A 21,783-nucleotide genomic window follows, 5' to 3' on the forward strand; every position below is an offset into this window, starting at 1 on the left:
CAGGTGGGTCAAGTGTGGGTGCCCTTGTGGATGTGTTGATGTCCACAGCAGGGTATCTGCTGTGGATTTGGACCCTGTGTCAGCCCGTGTGTTGTGTGTTATATATGTGTAGTTGCGTACCTGTGGCGGTGTCCGCGGCGGCCCATGAGATGATAGTGTTGTACAGCACCGGGAGCACCTGTGGGGCAGGATCCATGGCGGTAGTGACCGGGTGGAGAGAACCAGGACTGTGTTATCGCGCTCCGCTGTCGAGTTTCCGCCGTCTTGGGTTGGGCGGTGTCTCCGCTGCGGTGCGTCTGCTTGTTTGGGCCATCCTAATTTGTGGAGTGGGATGGACGACATTCTGCACGGCAGAGAATCTCCATTGGTTCCCACCCCCGCGGTGGCGGGCGCACTTTGATGGCGGTGCGCGCTCCGCGGCGGACGGGAATTGACCTATGTTTTGCAATACTAATATGGTGGACGTGTCTCCTGCTGCTTGCAGGCTGAAAAAGGCATTTTCCGCCTCATCAGCACTGTGGTGGTGCAACCACCCAACATACTTATGGGCCCCTAACTCTGCATTTCCATTTAGTCCAAATTGTTGGTTGGTTGATGCTGATGTGCTGATGACTTAGTTACTATATTATTCACTATCTACCAAACTATAAAAGGTTCTACTAAAGACTGGAGTCAGCACTCAGCAGCGTGTGAGTGACGTGACGGAGGACGCGTCACGCAGACCGCTAGAAAATTACCAACTAATACTTAGTAACTAAACTACCTATCAATCCACCACTATCTTAGTGACAGAAGTACAAAGGAAAGGACTGAGGCCTCTCTAGCATTACCTAACTTAAGTTCTCTAAACTCTCTGATATAATGATCAGCCCAAGCCAGCACAAAGTTGCTAACAAGTACAATTAGTAGCGCTGAGCACCTGTCTAGTGTCTAGAATAACAATCACATATGATTTTTAAACGTAACTTACCTGCATGTAAGCAGCACCATTCTTGCTATTTGGGAAAACATTTTTTTTTCGCTATAACACAGAACAGAACACACAGTACTACTATAATTATTTACTCACCAAGCCCCAGGACCTCAACACCTAGCAGGTCCAGCAGGTCCTGCTCCCGGTCCAAGATGTCTGACCACCGGTGAGTCAGCTGATTATGGGTGCGCCGGACCCCAGAGCAGCGAAACACTGCTCGGCGCCCCCTCGCCCCCTGGCGGTGATGATCCTGGCTAGAGTAACCGGAGCCAGGCCTGCTGCCAAGATTGTGGGGAAGTGGCGCTGTACAAAAAAACCAAGGGCGGCCACCTCAGTCAAAAGGGCAAGGAGCTGCACCCCTTTCAGGCGCTGTCTGCTGCACGGAAGGCAGCTCCTGGGTGCAGGCACCTTCCCCTTCCTCTTAGAGCTGCCAGAGGTTGACCTAGCCATGGTTCTGGGTGGGTGGGGTGGAAAAGAAAATGTACAAATGTCAGGAGAAGAAGTAGGAAAGTAAAAAAGCAAGTACTATAAAAAAGTAGAATTGTTTTTAAAAACACAGTAAAAGTAGAAATAAAATGCAAAATATACACTTAGGGAGAGAGAGAGAGATAGATGATAAATAAAAAAGATCAGAAAAACAGTGTAAAAAACAAATGATTAAAAAGATTAGAGGGGGATTGAAAAACAGGGGCCCTGAACCATGCAAAGACTAGGAAAACAAGATGGCTGCACCCATTGGCGATGGCTTGGTGTAGTTTGCACGGTATTTACCCCCCCCCTGCGAACAAGCAATCCGCATTGCTGAACGTCAATAAATTCGTTCAGTCATAGCTTTGCATAGCCTCGCGTAGGGTTATTTCAAATGGAAAATATTTGAGACAGACCACCTGAGCTCCAGGGAGGCTTCAGACCAGCGTGTACTCGCGCTAATTCTGCAAATCAACAGCTCCTTCACGACCTCAACCAGAGCGATAAGGCACATTACACCTCTCCAAATCAAGACGGGTTTCACCCTTTCAATTCGTAAAGTTCGCGACGATTCTAACGGATTGACAAGATATGGATCGTACTGCGTGATTTGGACGGACGTGTACGATAATTATGGAGAGGGCTCCGGATCCGATTCAGACGGACGCTTTTTTCCCGAATCGGAATCGGCCCCTATATGTCGGTCTTTAGATGACTGTCCGTTTGTATCCAGCTAATTATTAAATGGATACTTGCATGACGGATTGAATAATCTTTTATAATCTTTTATAAATTAAGTCTCCTGTAATACAGATACGGTGAGGATTTAGTACAATATGGCTAACACGATCCATAGGCACTCAAGTGAACTGTTAGGGATGTTCGTGTTTTTAGACCTATTTTGTTCCTGTGTCTTCATTGTAAAACTGTTTGTACAGACCAGAGTGTTTACCTGGCTGCCTTGATATGGAGTTTCAGTAAGTACTCTATCCAGCCAACAAATACTACTATTTTACAAATACCAGTTCGATAATGATAACCTTTTTTTTTTAAAGCTTTTTATGTAGCGCTGGCTAGACCCTGAGGTATCAGAGCGCTTTACATGACATCAGATCATAGTTACAGTTTACATCGTTACAAAGGTTACACAGTTCTTTGACCATGGCAAAATATTTACTGGTAAGGTTGAGATAAACAATAAGCACAAATACGTAAGGGGAAAAGTAGGCAAGGAGAGAGATTCAGGGGAGCGGGGTAGTAGCGGGGGAAGTAGATAGATAATAACGGCGGGAAAGAGGAGTGGAGGGTGAGAGACACAGCATGGTAAGAGGAGGGGAAGGGTGACGGGGACACAAACCGGTAGACGAGTCAAAGCAACGTCCAAAGTCCAGTAAGCTGCGATCCCAGGGGAAGTGTTATAATTTTCCTATCTCTGTTGCGAGAGGCTCCCTTTACGCAGTGGACTCTCTCAGAGGTGTCTCTGAGACTCCAAGGCCTACATACTGGATCCCTCCCCAAAAAGGGGAGAGGGAGTGCTTTGGCAAGGGGTGCCATACCATACCTCAAGTGTGAGTGACTCCCTTGGCACACTGGACTCTCTCAGCGGGTTCGCTGAGACTCCAGAGTATAAATATTGGATCTTTCCCCAACAAGGGGAGAAGGAGTGCTTAGTCAAAGGGCACAAAGGACAAGGGGCTAGGCAGAGTAGCAGGCAAGGGGGGAGATTCAGGAGAGGGGGGTAGGAGCAGGGGAGGTAGAGGGAGAATGGAGGAGGGAAAGAGGAGCGGAGGGTGAGAGACACAGCATGGAAAGAGGAGAGGAGGGGGGAAGGGTGATGGAACACAGTGGAAGTGGTATCAATTCCGCATCTCTATTGTGAGAGGCTCCCTATACGCAGTGGACTCTCTCAGAGGGGTCTCTGAGACTCCAAGGCCTACATACTGGATCCTTCTCCAAAAAGGGTTGTTTATTTGATTTTGCTACTTCTTTTGTAGAAGAATTAGACCTGTATGAGTAATCAGATATAGGTAAGACTTACGAACAGTTGCCTGGGTGATAGTTCATACACACCATGACTGTTGTTCAATAAGTGACTGTGGCTTTGGTTTTTGTTTTGTAGTATGAACCAGATATTAGAGGTGACACTTTTTATGGAGCCAGTTTGTTTCAGAAGCAATGTATTGTAGTATAATTTTCTTAGGCCAGTTATCTTTTGTTCAGACACGGAATGAACTTTATTTACTTTAACTCTTTGGTGTTTTTAGGTTTTATAGAGTCCTGCACATGGCAGTGATTTTGTCACATGTAGGTGTTTTATTGTGACTGGGCGATGCACAAACGGACTAGATGTGTGAGCCTCATTATCATTGACTGTTGGATACATACAGGATTAACTGTTTATTCTAGGCTCAGTCCTGAGGATGGCATTGTGGACCTAGATGGCCACTGGAGACCAAAACATCGAAATCTCTTCATCCTTAACACTAAGAGCTACAGCTTTTTGCTATGTTTAGTCCAATTTTGGATTTTTCTGTAACGATTTTTGTAAAGAGGATTTATTTTGTTATCATAGGTTCCTGTATTGTATAGATGCAGTATCAGATTATGGAATTATATGGTGGTGTCAGTGTTTGTATCTAAAAATTTGGTTATGTACTGCTTGGAATTCTGAAATAATAATCTGGCATATACTTTTAGGATACATAATTTGTTAAAAGAAAATGCAGTTGTTTTTACCTCAACACATCTATTCTAGTTGATATGTTCTTTTGAAAATTTAACTGTCATATATAAATATTAGGATCACTTCTTGTTACCAGTGAAAAAACAAAAGATTTGAGATAAATTAATCCTTAGGGAAGATATGGGGGATTTAACTAGTCTACCCAGTTCCTTCGGGAAGACTGGGTTGCCCTATGTCGTTGTATAAGCAGGCTCTCTAGTACCATTTAATTTACAGGCCCTGGGCACTTGTAGTGCACTTTACTAGGGACTTATAAGTAAATGAAATACGCCAGTTTTGGTTTACCAATGTAAATAAGTGGTATAGAAAGAGCATATCCACTTTAGCACTGGCCAGCAGTGGTAAAGTGCCCAGAACACTAAGACTAGCAAAAATGAAGTCAGCATAACAATTGGTCAGAGGGCAAAAAGTCAGGGGAAACCACACCAAGGATGCCAGGTCCAACACTCCTGGTCTGAGCTGGATTATGTTTATGACTGTTTTGTGTCCCTTTTGCCTAGAAGTGCAGTTTGTGAGCAGCTTTGGCATATATGCCAACATTTTGAAGCAGGGAAGTGGGTGATAGTGAAAACAATCAAGAGAATTTATCTTCTCCATTGACTGACATTGTAACAGAGACAATTTTAGGAAGGAGACAGCTAAAATCAATCAATTTCTGACTATAAAATCAGGAGTCTCCTGTCTGAATCAGCCCTGTTTGCATTAGGGTAGCCACCTCACCACTTTTCTACTGGCACCAATGGTATTTTAATGTTCCTGCTAGTACAAAAATAAGCAAAATCACCAAAAGCTGGACTTTTTGGCCCTTATATGTAAATACTTCAAGCAGCAAATATAAAAAGAAAGCAGTTCCAAATGTGTTCTAGAGCTGCTTTAACGACCCCTGACTGATAATTAAAGTAAACAAAGGTAGAAAAGGCATGTTTTGAAGTCCTGTTTAGTATCATGTCCGGACTTTTGCAAACTCACAGGTCTCTAGGAAAGATGGGGACCTTAGTAAGAATGTATGATGTGGGCTTACTTTTTCATAGATGGTTGCATGTCCCAGACATAGGGCTTTGTGTACGGAGATCTCTACAGTCTGGGACTCAGATCTCTGTACATAAAACATTTGAGAAAAAATAGAAGAGATGGAGGTGGAAACTTCAGCAAGTAGGTTAGTGCACAACACTTTGCAGTGTGTGAGTAGTGCTATTGTTGTACTACTAAACATACTACAAAATGCAGTTTGTGAATAGGGCCCTGAATGAAGGAGGCTCTGTAATACAGTTACATTAAGTAAAACTAAGGCTTGGATCAGCTCATCTAGCAAGTCAAAGTAACATTTGATAAAGATATTTATAACATGTTTTATTTAGGGTATAATAATACACTAACAGACTTTAATTATGGATTGCATAAATCATGTTTAAGAAAGATAGATGTTATCTGCTGGGAGCACATTACTGTACTTCATTCACACTGAAATGTTTTATGGAAGAAATAACCGTCTGCACTGCATTTCATTATAAGTCATTTTGAATAAAGTAAAACACGTTAAACTTGTCATATTGATGCAAAGTATGTTTCTTAGACACAGAATAAAAATGCAAGAATGCAGAGTTTAGAAAAAAAGAAAGGTACTTACTATGGCACTGAATTGAAAATAAATAACTCCATGGGCCTGATTTATAAGGGTAAACTTACACTTTTGGGTACACTTATGATTGTTTGCTATTCACAAAGCTATTTGTCATTTCTTTGTATGTGCAAATAGTCCGCACTCATACAGATACTACTAGCTAAATACCTTTGTAACTAGTAAACAACTGTAGACGTAATACAAAAGTGTAAGTTTACTCATGTGAATCAGACACATCATGTTAGACCATTGGTTGCCCGATCTGCAATTGTGAACTTCTAATAGCTTGCAGGTTCCCTGTAACTAGCTCTCACGCACGAATCTTGATAGGAACTCCCATCTAATGTTAATATAGATTAATAACTTGTATATCTCATTGTGTAGGTGGTATTGCTTTTAGGCCTCTTTCACTGTGCACTTGGCACATATAGGAACGTGGATTTGTCTGCACTGGGATGTGCAAAGTGGCTTGAGGACATATGCAAGGCAGAAGAGAGGATATAAATTGAGCATAGAGCTCCACAGTGTGATGAGCACACACTGGGGAGTGCAGAGCATGTGCAGCATACATGCAGAAGGTGTGTATGCCAGATGTGCATTGTTGCTTGGGTAGGAGCAAAGACTGTGCTGTCAGAGGCAGAGTACATGGTATGTGGAGAGAGTGCAAACTGCTTGCAAGGATGGGCATAATCTATGAACTTGCTCCACTTCATTACAGAAATCCCCAGTAGGGAATGCTGCCTACTAGGGACAGAACTTCCAGCTACGGACCCACTCCCTTTCCCTTACCAGAAATACTCCCACAAGACACCCCCTCCCCAAAACATTTCAATGAGGGAAGCTAAACAGGAAACATCCCTTCTTTAAGAAAGACTTGCACCAGTGAGTGTTTCTGATACAGTTCACCACGGAAATCTCCTGGAAATAATTGCCTTTCCATACCTAGACAGCAGGCCTCCCTAAGAGTCTGCTGAGGTAGCCAGGGCAGCCAGCGTCATCCCCAAGGGGCATGTGTAATATATTGCTTCCCATAAATGAACAGAACTAACAGCCAATTGTACCATAAAATATCAAGCATAGGAATATCATGGTATCATAGACAAAATATCAAGTAACACAATATCAAAAGTTAAGTGCATATGGAGGAAGGATGGAAGAAGGGTACATATACTATACTTAACTATACTTAACTTCCCTTCTATGTAACTTGATATATGAGGCACCACACCCCTTCTTGCCATGCGGTCTTGACTACGGGCCGAGAACATGGGACAGCAGCGCATGGATTTTGCACGAATTCCACACAGCGAGGCCCATCCGTGGGCTTGAAATGTTATCGACTGAACATTAGCGTGACGTGAGGCACTACAAGTCCCATAAGTCCCATCCTGGGCGTGCATCTAAGCAAGAAGGGGTGTGGTGCCTCAAGCGCTCCTTCATAACTGCCAAAGCCTCTGAAGAGAAGTGGGGACACTTCGAAACGCGTCAGGCATCCAGGGCAGTTTGAACAGTTAAAGGATATCGCTGTGCTGAAGGCGTTCTTACCATTTAAGGCTCCTTGTGGGCAGCTGAGGTCCGGGTGCTCCTTTGTACGTTGGGTACTCTGGAGCTGGAATATTTACGCGGCGACCCATGCCGCGGAAGGAGCACCAACCTGAAAGAACCGGGGGCCATGCGGTCTTGACTACGGGCCGAGAACATGGGACAGCAGCGCATGGATTTTGCACAAATTCCACACAGAGAGGCCCATCCGTGGGCTTGAAATGTTACCGACTGAACATTAGCGCGACGTGAGGCACTACAAGTCCCATAAGTCTAACTTTAGGACTCCTAAATGCCTTCTGTGAATACCGAAAGTCTTAAAATTAGGATTTTTCTCAATTTAGTAGTAGTAAAGTTAGGACTCCTAACTTTACTACTACTAAATTGAGAAAAATCGTAATTTTAAGACTTTTGGTATTCACAGAAGGCATTTAGGCATCCTAAAGTTAGTAGTCCTAACTTTACTACTACTAAATTGAGAAAAATCCTAATTTTAAGACTTTCGGTATTCACAGAAGGCATTTAGGAGTCCTAAAGTTAGTAGTCCTAACTTTACTACTACTAAATTGAGAAAAATCCTAATTTTAAGACTTTCGGTATTCACAGAAGGCATTTAGGTGTCCTAAAGTTAGTAGTCCTAACTTCTGTGAATACCGAAATGAGTAAGTTCATTCTGTGAATACCAAAAGTAGTAAGTGTATTCTGTGAATGCCAAAAGTAGTAAGTTCATTCTGTGAATCGGGCCCACAGAGTTTAAATCGCCGTGGTCAAATTTCTATTGTCTCTATCATTTGCACAAGCACCCTCCTCCATGGCTATCATAATAACTAGCATATATTGGTGCTACGTGATCAATATTTTAATTGTTCACAACTGTTTCTTATTTGCATTGAACCCTTTTCTGATGGCATTGATCTTCTTCATTAGTTCCCATTTTATTTGGAGTCATCAAGCTGTTGCCTTTGCGTGGACGAATGACAACACTTTTCCAAAGAACAGTTGAGCACCGTTCAACACTCTTCGGGTACAGCCTCCAACAGGTGGTACTATGGTACTCTGAGGACCATTTGCAGCAGTGATGATGAAGAAGAGTGAACAGACAGCTCATGGGGTGCCTATACAGGTTGGTGATGCTCACCCTTGGGATGACTGGAGTGGGTGTTTGCCAAGTAACCGGAGTGTAGAGGACTACCGCATCTGGAGGTATTTAGATGTGTAGCAGCTCTCTGCATTTGCCAAAAGAAATCCATGAGACAGGAGCTGCCCCCTGCATGTCAGCATTATCTATCGTGGTATTGCAGTTGGTGTTATTTCCTTACATCGATGGTGCCATGCCCTCTGAAAAGTATAGAAAAATTATTTGTCAGTACTAATCAGGAGCCTACTGTCCCATCCACTCAAGTGCATTGTGTAATGCTGCAGTCCCATGTACTCTCACACTTCCCTATAGTGCCTTTGTTGGTGTGGGTGTCATTCCATAGGTGATGGTTCTTGTGCATAAACTGACCAAGTGATTTTGAATTCTGGCCTTTCTGCGCAATCTAGGGGAATTAGGTTGGCAGTGTAGTCGCTACAGTGGGAAAAGAGCTGGGGACACTGGAAATACCTCCTGCTAACATTCTGTCTCCCACCTATTAGTCTCCTAGTGCATGCAGTTTAGTTCACTTAATATAGCTTGTTGCATTGTATCTAGTTTAATGTGGGCAAACTCATCCAATACGTCTTTGTACTTCTGTGGGAATCTACAGTACTCATGCCTTCTTATCTTATCTAGTGGTGTTCACCCTAAATTATATGACAATAATTTTACAGGCTGTATCTGGGCCCTCATCCTTAACAGGAAAAGATGTAATAGGCAAAGAGTGATGTTGAGAGGAACTTCTTTAGGCACTACAGGCCAATGAGGAACCTGCGTTCATCCTCTGCCAGTCTATTATGTGTTAAAAAGGTTCAGAAAGTGTATTATGGAGGCTGGGTCTTTTGATGTGATGGTAGCTCAGCTGTGGATTAAGCTGCCAGCCACCCTCAAAGCCAGTGAAAATTCTTATACACAAAATAAGGACAGAGAAGCTTGCCTTTTATTACACTTGTGGGGTCCCTATCTAAGACTCCCTCGCTTTGGTGGTGGAAACTGACTGTGAACCCATACGAGATATAAAACAGTTATCATTAAAACAACCAGACTAGAAAGGAAAAGGAAAATAGAAATACGTAACTGACCATTGGTAGAGTCAAACAAATTGTCCAAGAGTGGTGGAGGAGGATTTTTACAGGTGATCCTCTCTTTCCCCCCTCTTCTCCCTTTGGTGTCTGTTGGGGAGTTTGTATTGATGAGTCTGGGTGGACACCTGCAAGGAGGATTCATTGTTTCTTTCCAGACACTTTGGCAGCTGTGGGCATGGTTAATGTCACTGTGAAGAGCCCTTCCAATTTTTGATGTTCCTCATGCTGACATTGTTGCAAATGTAGACTTATTGGCCAGTCATCACGGGGGGGACCAGCTGGTCATCGGTGGGTACCTTTCTCCAGTATACCTGATTAGGGATGAACTTAGCAGCTTTTGTTAGTTCAGACAAATATGCCTTCATTTAATTTCCTAATACATCTGCTGTGCTGTGCTTGTTGGTGGTATTTCATCTACATTTTGGCACCTGCATCTAGAGCGCCACAGTGGGCAATGTTTGGGAACTCGATATGGTGCAGAGAACCAGAAGTTCGAACAAGCTCAACTTCTGATGGAAGAAACTTCCAAATTGCAATTTAATTCTTAATGGTTCAGCACTCTATCAGTGCCAGAAAATGTTCCTTAGTTTAGTTAAAAGTTCAGCACAACAATCATATTATTCTGCACCTACAATACTTATACTCGATAATACATAATGAACAACATGCCTTCGATGTGTGTGTAGGAGAGTTCTATACTCATTTTCTTCCTTTGATAAATGCCTTACCACAAACTGCTGCGCTTTCATACCTTTTCTTGCAGTGATGTTCATGAAGTTTCTCATGGGCCTGCATGGGATATGTCTTGTAACCGTTATGTTAAGGGAACTGATTCTGTATTTCTTTACCTCAGTATCATTATTTCCTACTTGTTCCTGTGTAAAAAAGCATCTAAGTTATGTACAAGAAACAACATATAATTTGAAAGAGTAGCTATTGCAGTACTATTGTAATCAACAATTTTCCCTACAATGTCCTTTGTAACAATTTCTTAGTGGCTAACATGGTCACTGTTCCTGGTCAAGGCCGCACAAGGGGTGGGTAGATCAATGAACACATATTTACCCTTCCTCTCCATTACTAATCTGATGGCTCCCCTAGAGGATACCTTACCTTTGGTTAGACAACCGCACCTGGCCTTGTACAATTTGCAACAAACTCCTCTATTCTAGTTGTATCAAAGGTACATTGCGTTATCCGTTTTAACACCTCCTCTATCTAAGTTGTATCAAAGTCCCTCTCAAAGTCACCCTCAAGACAGCGATCTATATCCTGCATTGCCTTTTCTCTACTGCCCAATATTTCTTCCTCTGTCTTTATGTCTTGAGGTGTTAATTCTCCTAGCCACCAATCCTGAGGGGTGCAGTTACAGCTCTATTATGGGGATGATAATTGATATTGTCACTGTTTGTTATGGTGTTCATGAGCCTACTACACAACTATAATCCTCTGATATCTATAACAATGTCCTTTGCTGGATGCTGCAGTGGAACAAGCACTCAGGCTAAGAGGTCTTTCGGATAGTTCCTCTAAGAAAGAGTTAATCTAATCACCTGCAGGATCTACTCCTGTCACGTTAATGTATCTTGTCTGGAGACCTAAAGGTGATGTACAGTCAATACCTAGCTGTTCAGGAGTTTCTACTATTAATGGGTAATTAGATAGTACTGGTATTGGTGCTCTTCTGGGTATCATTGCAATTGGAGAATGTAACAATCTGACCATTATAAAGATGGATAACTAATTCAGGGATCTGCTGGGATTAATCACTTGTTGACTGTTGAAATATTTGCCTAGCTTAGTCAATCTTTACAATTACTTTGTCAACATCAAAAGCAATGGGGCCTTCACAAGACCTGGAGATGGTAAACAGTCAAAATATTGACTACAAAATATCGAATGGACATAACATCGACTTCAAAATATAGAATGGACAAAATATCGAATGGACAGAATATAGTCATCAAAAATATAGTTTTTAAGGAAAGTAATGTAATATCGAATTTTAAAAATATAGAAAGTCAAAATATCGAAGTATATAATATAGGTTATTAAAATTATCGAATTTTTAATAATATTTATTTTTTATAGTGTTTTTTATGTTACTATATGTGTGAAAAGTGTGTATTTATGTTATAATTTATTTTAATTAATTAATTTTATGTTTTTTAATTTTTGCGTAATTTAATTCTGTAGCGGGTTGTGGGTTTATAGGGGAATAGGGTGGGAAGTAATTTATTTATAAATAATTAAATATGTACATTTATTTATTGGAATTTATTTTGACTTAATTGTTAATTCATTTTTTGGGGTAATTAAGTACATTTTATTGGCCAATTAATTTTTTTAATTGATTAACTGATAACTATGTTAATTTTATTAATTTATTTCCAGTAGCGGGTTGTGGGTTTATAGAGGAATAGGGTGGGGAGTAATTTAATTATAATTAATTAAATAATTAAATTTGTTTATTTGTATTTGATTTGAATTAATTGTTCATTAATTATTAATTGCTAATTAATCATTAGTTAATTTTTAATTAATTTGTATTAATAGGTAGCTAATTGTAATAATTAATTTTTATTTGTAATTGTAATTGATTAATTTTTATATTATATTAAATTGGTAATTACTTTTAATTAATTTTTTATAGATATTAATATATATATATATATATATATATATATATATGGAAGAAAAGGTTGCCACCTAGGTGGGAATGCACTTACAGGTAGGAATTAATGCCAGCGCAAGGGCGCGAGCTGCGAACAGAGTCCCTTTCCTGCCAGACGCGTTTCGGGCCAACGCCCTCTTCAGTGGCAGCACATGTGACATGACGGCAGCTGCAGGCACCAGTAAATACCCTCAGTGATTATACACAGGTGTGAAACCTGAAGCAATGCTTTATGGGACTGGTGGTTCGATAAAACCCAAGTGGGTCGCCGCCGCCATTCGCATGCAAAAAAAGTTTTAAAGGGATTGCCAATGTCCCCGCAAGCACCCCGCAAGTAAAGGCACCTCCTGTACCACAAAAAGCTGCCCAAATGAGGCAGCCGTGGACCCGCAGTTTGTCCGCGGATGTGCAAACCCACGACCGTGGCCGGCCGCTAACAAATGGAAGAAAAGGTTGCCACCTAGGTGGGAATGCACTTACAGGTAGGAATTAATGCCAGCGCAAGGGCGCGAGCTGCGAACAGAGTCCCTTTCCTGCCAGACGCGTTTCGGGCCAACGCCCTCTTCAGTGGCAGCACATGTGACATGACGGCAGCTGCAGGCACCAGTAAATACCCTCAGTGATTATACACAGGTGTGAAACCTGAAGCAATGCTTTCTGGGACTGGTGGTTCGATAAAACCCAAGTGGGTCGCCGCCGCCATTCGCATGCAAAAAAAGTTTTAAAGGGATTGCCAATGTTTGCACATCCGCGGACGAACTGCGGGTCCACGGCTGCCTCATTTGGGCAGCTTTTTGTGGTACAGGAGGTGCTTTTACTTGCGGGGTGCTTGCGGGGACATTGGCAATCCCTTTAAAAACTTTTTTTGCATGCGAATGGCGGCGGCGACCCACTTGGGTTTTATCGAACCACCAGTCCCAGAAAGCATTGCTTCAGGTTCCGCACCTGTGCATAATCACTGAGGGTATTTACTGGTGCCTGCAGCTGCCGTCATGTCACATGTGCTGCCACTGAAGAGGGCGTTGGCCCGAAACGCGTCTGGCAGGAAAGGGACTCTGTTCGCAGCTCGCGCCCTTGCGCTGGCATTAATTCCTACCTGTAAGTGCATTCCCACCTAGGTGGCAACCTTTTCTTCCATTTGTTAGCGGCCGGCCACGGTCGCGGGTTTGCACATCCGCGGACGAACTGCGGGTCCACGGCTGCCTCATTTGGGCAGCTTTTTGTGGTACAGGAGGTGCCTTTACTTGCGGGGTGCTTGCGGGGACATTGGCAATCCCTTTAAAACTTTTTTTGCATGCGAATGGCGGCGGCGACTCACTTGGGTTTTATCGAACCACCAGTCCCAGAAAGCATTGCTTCAGGTTCCGCACCTGTGCATAATCACTGAGGGTATTTACTGGTGCCTGCAGCTGCCGTCATGTCACATGTGCTGCCACTGAAGAGGGCGTTGGCCCGAAACGCGTCTGGCAGGAAAGGGACTCTGTTCGCAGCTCGCGCCCTTGCGCTGGCATTAATTCCTACCTGTAAGTGCATTCCCACCTAGGTGGCAACCTTTTCTTCCATTTGTTAGCGGCCGGCCACGGTCGCGGGTTTGCACATCCGCGGACGAACTGCGGGTCCACGGCTGCCTCATTTGGGCAGCTTTTTGTGGTACAGGAGGTGCCTTTACTTGCGGGGTGCTTGCGGGGACATTGGCAATCCCTTTAAAACTTTTTTTGCATGCGAATGGCGGCGGCGACCCACTTGGGTTTTATCGAACCACCAGTCCCAGAAAGCATTGCTTCAGGTTCCGCACCTGTGCATAATCACTGAGGGTATTTACTGGTGCCTGCAGCTGCCGTCATGTCACATGTGCTGCCACTGAAGAGGGCGTTGGCCCGAAACGCGTCTGGCAGGAAAGGGACTCTGTTCGCAGCTCGCGCCTTTGCGCTGGCATTAATTCCTACCTGTAAGTGCATTCCCACCTAGGTGGCAACCTTTTCTTCCATTTGTTAGCGGCCGGCCACGGTCGCGGGTTTGCACATCCGCGGACGAACTGCGGGTCCACGGCTGCCTCATTTGGGCAGCTTTTTGTGGTACAGGAGGTGCCTTTACTTGCGGGGTGCTTGCGGGGACATTGGCAATCCCTTTAAAACTTTTTTTGCATGCGAATGGCGGCGGCGACCCACTTGGGTTTTATCGAACCACCAGTCCCAGAAAGCATTGCTTCAGGTTCCGCACCTGTGCATAATCACTGAGGGTATTTACTGGTGCCTGCAGCTGCCGTCATGTCACATGTGCTGCCACTGAAGAGGGCGTTGGCCCGAAACGCGTCTGGCAGGAAAGGGACTCTGTTCGCAGCTCGCACCCTTGCGCTGGCATTAATTCCTACCTGTAAGTGCATTCCCACCTAGGTGGCAACCTTTTCTTCCATTTGTTAGCGGCCGGCCACGGTCGCGGGTTTGCACATCCGCGGACGAACTGCGGGTCCACGGCTGCCTCATTTGGGCAGCTTTTTGTGGTACAGGAGGTGCCTTTACTTGCGGGGTGCTTGCGGGGACATTGGCAATCCCTTTAAAACTTTTTTTGCATGCGAATGGCGGCGGCGACCCACTTGGGTTTTATCGAACCACCAGTCCCAGAAAGCATTGCTTCAGGTTCCGCACCTGTGCATAATCACTGAGGGTATTTACTGGTGCCTGCAGCTGCCGTCATGTCACATGTGCTGCCACTGAAGAGGGCGTTGGCCCGAAACGCGTCTGGCAGGAAAGGGACTCTGTTCGCAGCTCGCGCCCTTGCGCTGGCATTAATTCCTACCTGTAAGTGCATTCCCACCTAGGTGGCAACCTTTTCTTCCATTTGTTAGCGGCCGGCCACGGTCGCGGGTTTGCACATCCGCGGACGAACTGCGGGTCCACGGCTGCCTCATTTGGGCAGCTTTTTGTGGTACAGGAGGTGCCTTTACTTGCGGGGTGCTTGCGGGGACATTGGCAATCCCTTTAAAACTTTTTTTGCATGTGAATGGCGGCGGCGACCCACTTGGGTTTTATCGAACCACCAGTCCCAGAAAGCATTGCTTCAGGTTCCGCACCTGTGCATAATCACTGAGGGTATTTACTGGTGCCTGCAGCTGCCGTCATGTCACATGTGCTGCCACTGAAGAGGGCGTTGGCCCGAAACGCGTCTGGCAGGAAAGGGACTCTGTTCGCAGCTCGCGCCCTTGCGCTGGCATTAATTCCTACCTGTAAGTGCATTCCCACCTAGGTGGCAACCTTTTCTTCCATTTGTTAGCGGCCGGCCACGGTCGCGGGTTTGCACATCCGCGGACGAACTGCGGGTCCACGGCTGCCTCATTTGGGCAGCTTTTTGTGGTACAGGAGGTGCCTTTACTTGCGGGGTGCTTGCGGGGACATTGGCAATCCCTTTAAAACTTTTTTTGCATGCGAATGGCGGCGGCGACCCACTTGGGTTTTATCGAACCACCAGTCCCAGAAAGCATTGCTTCAGGTTCCGCACCTGTGCATAATCACTGAGGGTATTTACTGGTGCCTGCAGCTGCCGTCATGTCACATGTGCTGCCACTGAAGAGGGCGTTGGCCCGAAACGCGTCTGGCAGGAAAGGGACTCTGTTCGCAGCTCGCGCCTTTGCGCTGGCATTAATTCCTACCTGTAAGTGCATTCCCACCTAGGTGGCAACCTTTTCTTCCATTTGTTAGCGGCCGGCCACGGTCGCGGGTTTGCACATCCGCGGACGAACTGCGGGTCCACGGCTGCCTCATTTGGGCAGCTTTTTGTGGTACAGGAGGTGCCTTTACTTGCGGGGTGCTTGCGGGGACATTGGCAATCCCTTTAAAACTTTTTTTGCATGCGAATGGCGGCGGCGACCCACTTGGGTTTTATCGAACCACCAGTCCCAGAAAGCATTGCTTCAGGTTCCGCACCTGTGCATAATCACTGAGGGTATTTACTGGTGCCTGCAGCTGCCGTCATGTCACATGTGCTGCCACTGAAGAGGGCGTTGGCCCGAAACGCGTCTGGCAGGAAAGGGACTCTGTTCGCAGCTCGCACCCTTGCGCTGGCATTAATTCCTACCTGTAAGTGCATTCCCACCTAGGTGGCAACCTTTTCTTCCATTTGTTAGCGGCCGGCCACGGTCGCGGGTTTGCACATCCGCGGACGAACTGCGGGTCCACGGCTGCCTCATTTGGGCAGCTTTTTGTGGTACAGGAGGTGCCTTTACTTGCGGGGTGCTTGCGGGGACATTGGCAATCCCTTTAAAACTTTTTTTGCATGCGAATGGCGGCGGCGACCCACTTGGGTTTTATCGAACCACCAGTCCCAGAAAGCATTGCTTCAGGTTCCGCACCTGTGCATAATCACTGAGGGTATTTACTGGTGCCTGCAGCTGCCGTCATGTCACATGTGCTGCCACTGAAGAGGGCGTTGGCCCGAAACGCGTCTGGCAGGAAAGGGACTCTGTTCGCAGCTCGCGCCCTTGCGCTGGCATTAATTCCTACCTGTAAGTGCATTCCCACCTAGGTGGCAACCTTTTCTTCCATATATATATATATATATATATATATATATATATATATATATATATATATGTATGTATGTATGTATGTATGTATGTATATATATATATATATATATATATATATATATATATATATATATATATATATATATATATATATATATATATATATATATATATTTTAATAATATATGAAGTATTTACTTTCCCTACTGTTGCACTCCGTGGAGTGGGAATAGAAATTTTTACCCCTACACTATCCAACGCTTTCCCTACTGTTGCACTTACTGGAGTGGGAATAGTAATTTGAACCCCTACGCTATCCAACGCTTTCCCTACTGTTGCACTCACTGGAGTGGGAATAGTAATTTGTACCCCTACACTATCCAGCGCTTTCCCTACTGTTGCACTCACTGGAGTGGGAATAGTAATTTTTACCCCTACGTTATCCAACGCTTTCCTTACTGTTGCACCCCCTGGAGTGGGAATAGTAGTTTTTACCCCTATGCTATCCAACGCTTTTCCTACTGTTGCACACTTTGGAGTGGGAATAGTAATTTTTACCCCTACGCCATCCAGCGCTTTCCCTACTGTTGTACTCACTGGAGTGGGAATAGTAATTTTTACCCCTACGCTATCCAACGCTTTCCCTACTGTTGCACCCACTGGAGTGGGAATAGTAATTTTTACCCCTACGCTATCCAACGCTTTCCCTACTGTTGCATTCATTGGAGTGGGAATAGTAATTTTAACACTCCTGTTACCTACGGTAATAATATTGTATATTTTTTAATAATATTATGTTAATATATATATGTGTTTTTACAAATAATTTTGTTTTTGTTTTTTAGAACTTAAATTAATGATTTAATAATTTTAAGGTTATTTAAGTATTCTTAAGTATATTTTAGTTATTTATTTTTACATCAATTTTAATAAATTCGATATTTTTACAAAGTACATATATTAAAACGATATTTTGGAGTCGATATTTTTGTACTTACCTGTTTGTAGATAGGTCTTCGATATTTTGTCTTTCGATATTTTGGCATCGATATTTTTAGTACTCTATATTTTGTCCCTCAATATTATGTCAGTGATCCCCTGGAGTTATTGCAGAGATTGTTCTGAAAGTTCCTCTTCAGTAATCTCAACTTGTATGGATGCATGGTTTCCTTGAGGTTCTCTGATACCTGTGCCAATGTCTCAGTTATGTTGGTGTCTAATAGTGATACAGCTATGAATAATAGTATTCCCTTCAGATGGGATGCTTATATCCCATCCTGATGGTTAGTGCATTTAATGGTTGTCTGTTTAGTGAGAAGAATTTGCTCTGGCCCCTTCAACCTAAATAAGACATATCCAAAAAGTGTTTTGTGTAGTGTCATCAGAAGTGTTTATTTTGGTACAATCAATTTGGTTCCTTGCTATTATCATTTCTAATGTAACTAATATGATGGTCACAGCTTACGTTTTCTCAGGAACTCTTGAATTTGAATAGGGAGGTTACTATGCTGCCTTTATTGATTTAAAATCAGCATTCGACTGAGGTAAATGAAATTTTATTTGACCTATTGTGTCCCCTACGTCTACCCCCACGTTTAGTGTATGTGCATGACATCCATGCATTTTCCCTCTATGGCCGAAATGATGACGCCTCTGTGTTTACATTTGCGTCCAACGTTAACATGTCAGTTACCAGGCCCACCATGAAAGAAAGGATAATTCTGCTTTTAAGCCTATGTTGCCAATGTCTTTACATGGTGCACGTTTTTAACATCGAGAAGCACCCGTTTTAGGGCTCCGCAGGGCCAGGATGCAAATCCAGGCCCAAAGCCTCCTGAAACACTCTGAAAGCTGCAGCCCCGCCTGCATCCCTGACCTTTCCCTTATTTCCTGCTCAGCCGAGAGGTGCCCGGCGCAGCCTGGCCTGGCCTGCGAAGACAGTGTTATGCCTACAGTTATCTGTTCTGCTCCACAGAAACACATTCCTGCCTAATGAAAAGGATAAACATATTCCGCCTGCAGAAGATAGGGCCTAGCCTTTCTGTCTCCATGCAAGTGATTTACTGAACCAGTTTCCATAGAAGATCCATAGCCCCACGCAATACATAAAGAAATATATGCATACACCAGCCTTTAGTGATGAGCTGCCTTTGCCCTGATGGCCTTTAAATCAAGCAACATGTACTCCAAACATAAGATACCAGATAATGCCAAAGGTACAGGTCGCTCTGACATCCCAGACTCTCCTCCTAGTGCTAGAAGTCAGCCCCCCAGCTTCCCCTAGTCACACGTCAATTACACGTCATGACCAAGTTGCACACAAGTAGGGCAAAGTTCCAGCTGGCCATGCAACCCCCTCCATGTATCCACCCACTTATGACACCTCCATGACATCTCAAGTGTACGCCTACATGCTCTTATCTCTTTCTCCTGCTCCGCCTGGAGTCCTCCTCTTTTCTCTATGTACGAGATTCAATGTATAAATAAAGGACTCTGTGAATAAACGTTAGAAGACCCTTCCTGAACCTTAGTGGTGATGGAACAGATTCTCCGCTAACCCGGGTTATTGTAAATAAAGCCCCTTTGAATCAGGACACCACGGACTCTGCCTCTCATTTAATGCATGAGCTTTCCTTTAAGTATAGAAATTATGAAAGGGTAATATTTATTTACCACAGTAATTTGGCGCCCGAATAGGGACTGGTCCCTTTCCCCACTCGCCGGTGATGTTAGTCCAGCTTTTGCCCCCTTCTACAGCCGTGACGGACTTCAGAGTGCACGCCGCGGGACTTCCCGCTCACTCCCTCAGGCCCACGAGGAGGACGGACTGCGACCAGGCATCCACACGAGGCGGTGAGGAATGCGGATCATCCCAACCAGAGCCCAAGCCGTGAGAGAGCAAGGTCCGAGGTATCCAGAGGCCCACCTGTTCCGAAGCGCATGCGTAGGAGAAGTCCAGTCCAGTACAGTCCGAGGCCTTCAAGTTCAAGTTCAAGTTCAAGTTCTGCTTCCTGGTGAGTACCGTTGCTAGGGACGCATCAAGACGGGTTCATTAATTTGTGCCCGGTCAAGACAGGTCTGGGTACACAGACCTGGTCCGTACGTGTTCACTTAGGTGAGCGCGGTATGACGTGTCTCTTTATGGGACCGGTCTGTACTGTTTAGCAGTGCATCTAGTCATCCAGTATTATAGTATTGTTTTCTCTAGATTTCAAGTATTGTGTTTTATGTACTAGACAGTATCTGTTCGAAATGTTTTAATGTATCTTAATGTCGTGGTATGAATGATGGTTTGACATCTATTACTGTGTTTACTGTGTTTATTGTGTTCACGTTATAGTAAGTACAAATATGCCACTGTTTTTAAAGTTACGTCAGATAGGGACCAGGAAAGGAATATTAGAAGAGTCAGTTAACATCCCACCTAGAGACACACCTGGTCATTATATGTACAACAAGCATGGGCTAGATGCCATATTGTTTTTAGACTTTAGATTACACGAAGGATTTAGAGGAGAAGTACAGATGGCCCATCTCGGGAACATGGGATTCTGAATGCATTATGAGAGTAGAGGAAGCTCTATGGAAAAAGAAATCAAGACCCTCACAGAAAGATGCCATTGAGTTATGGCGCAAAGAGTCACATAGGAGAACAGAGAAAGAAATTCATCGGGCAGAGAGAACTAGACAAGGTCAAGGCAGAACAGGCTGATAGAAAAAGAAATGCTGTTGTTACTGGTCCTCTCAGAAGAACTAGCTAAAGTGACCCCCTCAGAAACACCCCGTAGGTCGCGAACGCCACCACCAGTACCCTTTAGAGTATGTAGAAAGAAGCAATTCCCCACTGTATATACGATCCAGAACCAGGAAAGGGCTCAATGCTCGTGATTTCACTAAGACTAGGAAGATTTGTGGAGTTTCTTGTAAATAGCTCCTTGTAAATATGGCTTGTGAGGAGCATATTCTCATTTAGACTTGTTGTGTTCCTTGTGCATTGCGCCTTGTAAATATGCCTGTTGAATAGCGTGTCATTTTTGGACTTGTTGACTTTCTTGTAAATATGGCTTGTGAATAGCGCCATGTGGATATGGCTTGTACAGAGCATGATATTGTTGCGTTAGTCAGGAGAGAGCTGGATCTCTTTCAACTGCTTGGAGAAAATGTTTTGAAGATGTGCGTAAGTGTTATTTGAAAACATGAAGTGATAAGTTCTTGACTTTCCCATGTATCTGCAGTCATTGGGGGAATGATTGTGTTTGAGCCGCCTAAGGGTTAATTCTTGAATTGAGAAGGCAGTATTTATTTTTACATGCTGTTTAACATGCATGGTTATGTGAGCTGACACTAAAAGTCAGTGATTGTTTAAATGTATGATGGTTTGATTTCACTTTTTCATTGGTTACTGGTTTTGCCTATGTGCTTTGACAGCATGGTAACATCTTGCATGGAGAACAGAAAGCAGTGTTCATTTAACTTTCTATTTGAAATGCGTCCACAAATTTGTGTGGGTTTGCCTTGGAACACATGATTTAATGTGTTTTTCCGGAGGTCGGAATGTTATAAATCAACCAGTCGGATTGTGATAAGGGTTTCCAGCTGTGGATGGCACACAAGCCAGTGTTTTAGAATTAGTGTGTTCGGTTGTGGAGAAGAATTTATAAAACAGACCCATCATAGAATGTGCTTTTAATTAGTGAAATGCAACCGTGTGCTTTTATAGAAAATAATATTATAGAAGATATATATGGATATTTTCCTACAGCAAGCTGAATTTTTTCAAAATGTAAATGTTTCTGACACGTAACAGACCTGTGTGTGACAGTTATCACACTCACTTAGTTAGTAAAAATGGCTGTTTGAAAATTAATGAACTAGGCCTTTTAATAGGTAGAATAGAAAGGCTTGCACACTAAATTTAGACTTCTTTGTTATACAATGCAAACTTTTTTAAACATGCTGTCTGATATATGTCCACCAGCTTTCGAAAATAGGATTTATTATGTCTGATTCAGAGGTC

The sequence above is a fragment of the Lissotriton vulgaris genome, chromosome 8 (assembly GCF_964263255.1).
Source record: "Lissotriton vulgaris chromosome 8, aLisVul1.2, whole genome shotgun sequence".
Classification (NCBI taxonomy): Eukaryota; Metazoa; Chordata; class Amphibia; order Caudata; family Salamandridae; genus Lissotriton; species Lissotriton vulgaris.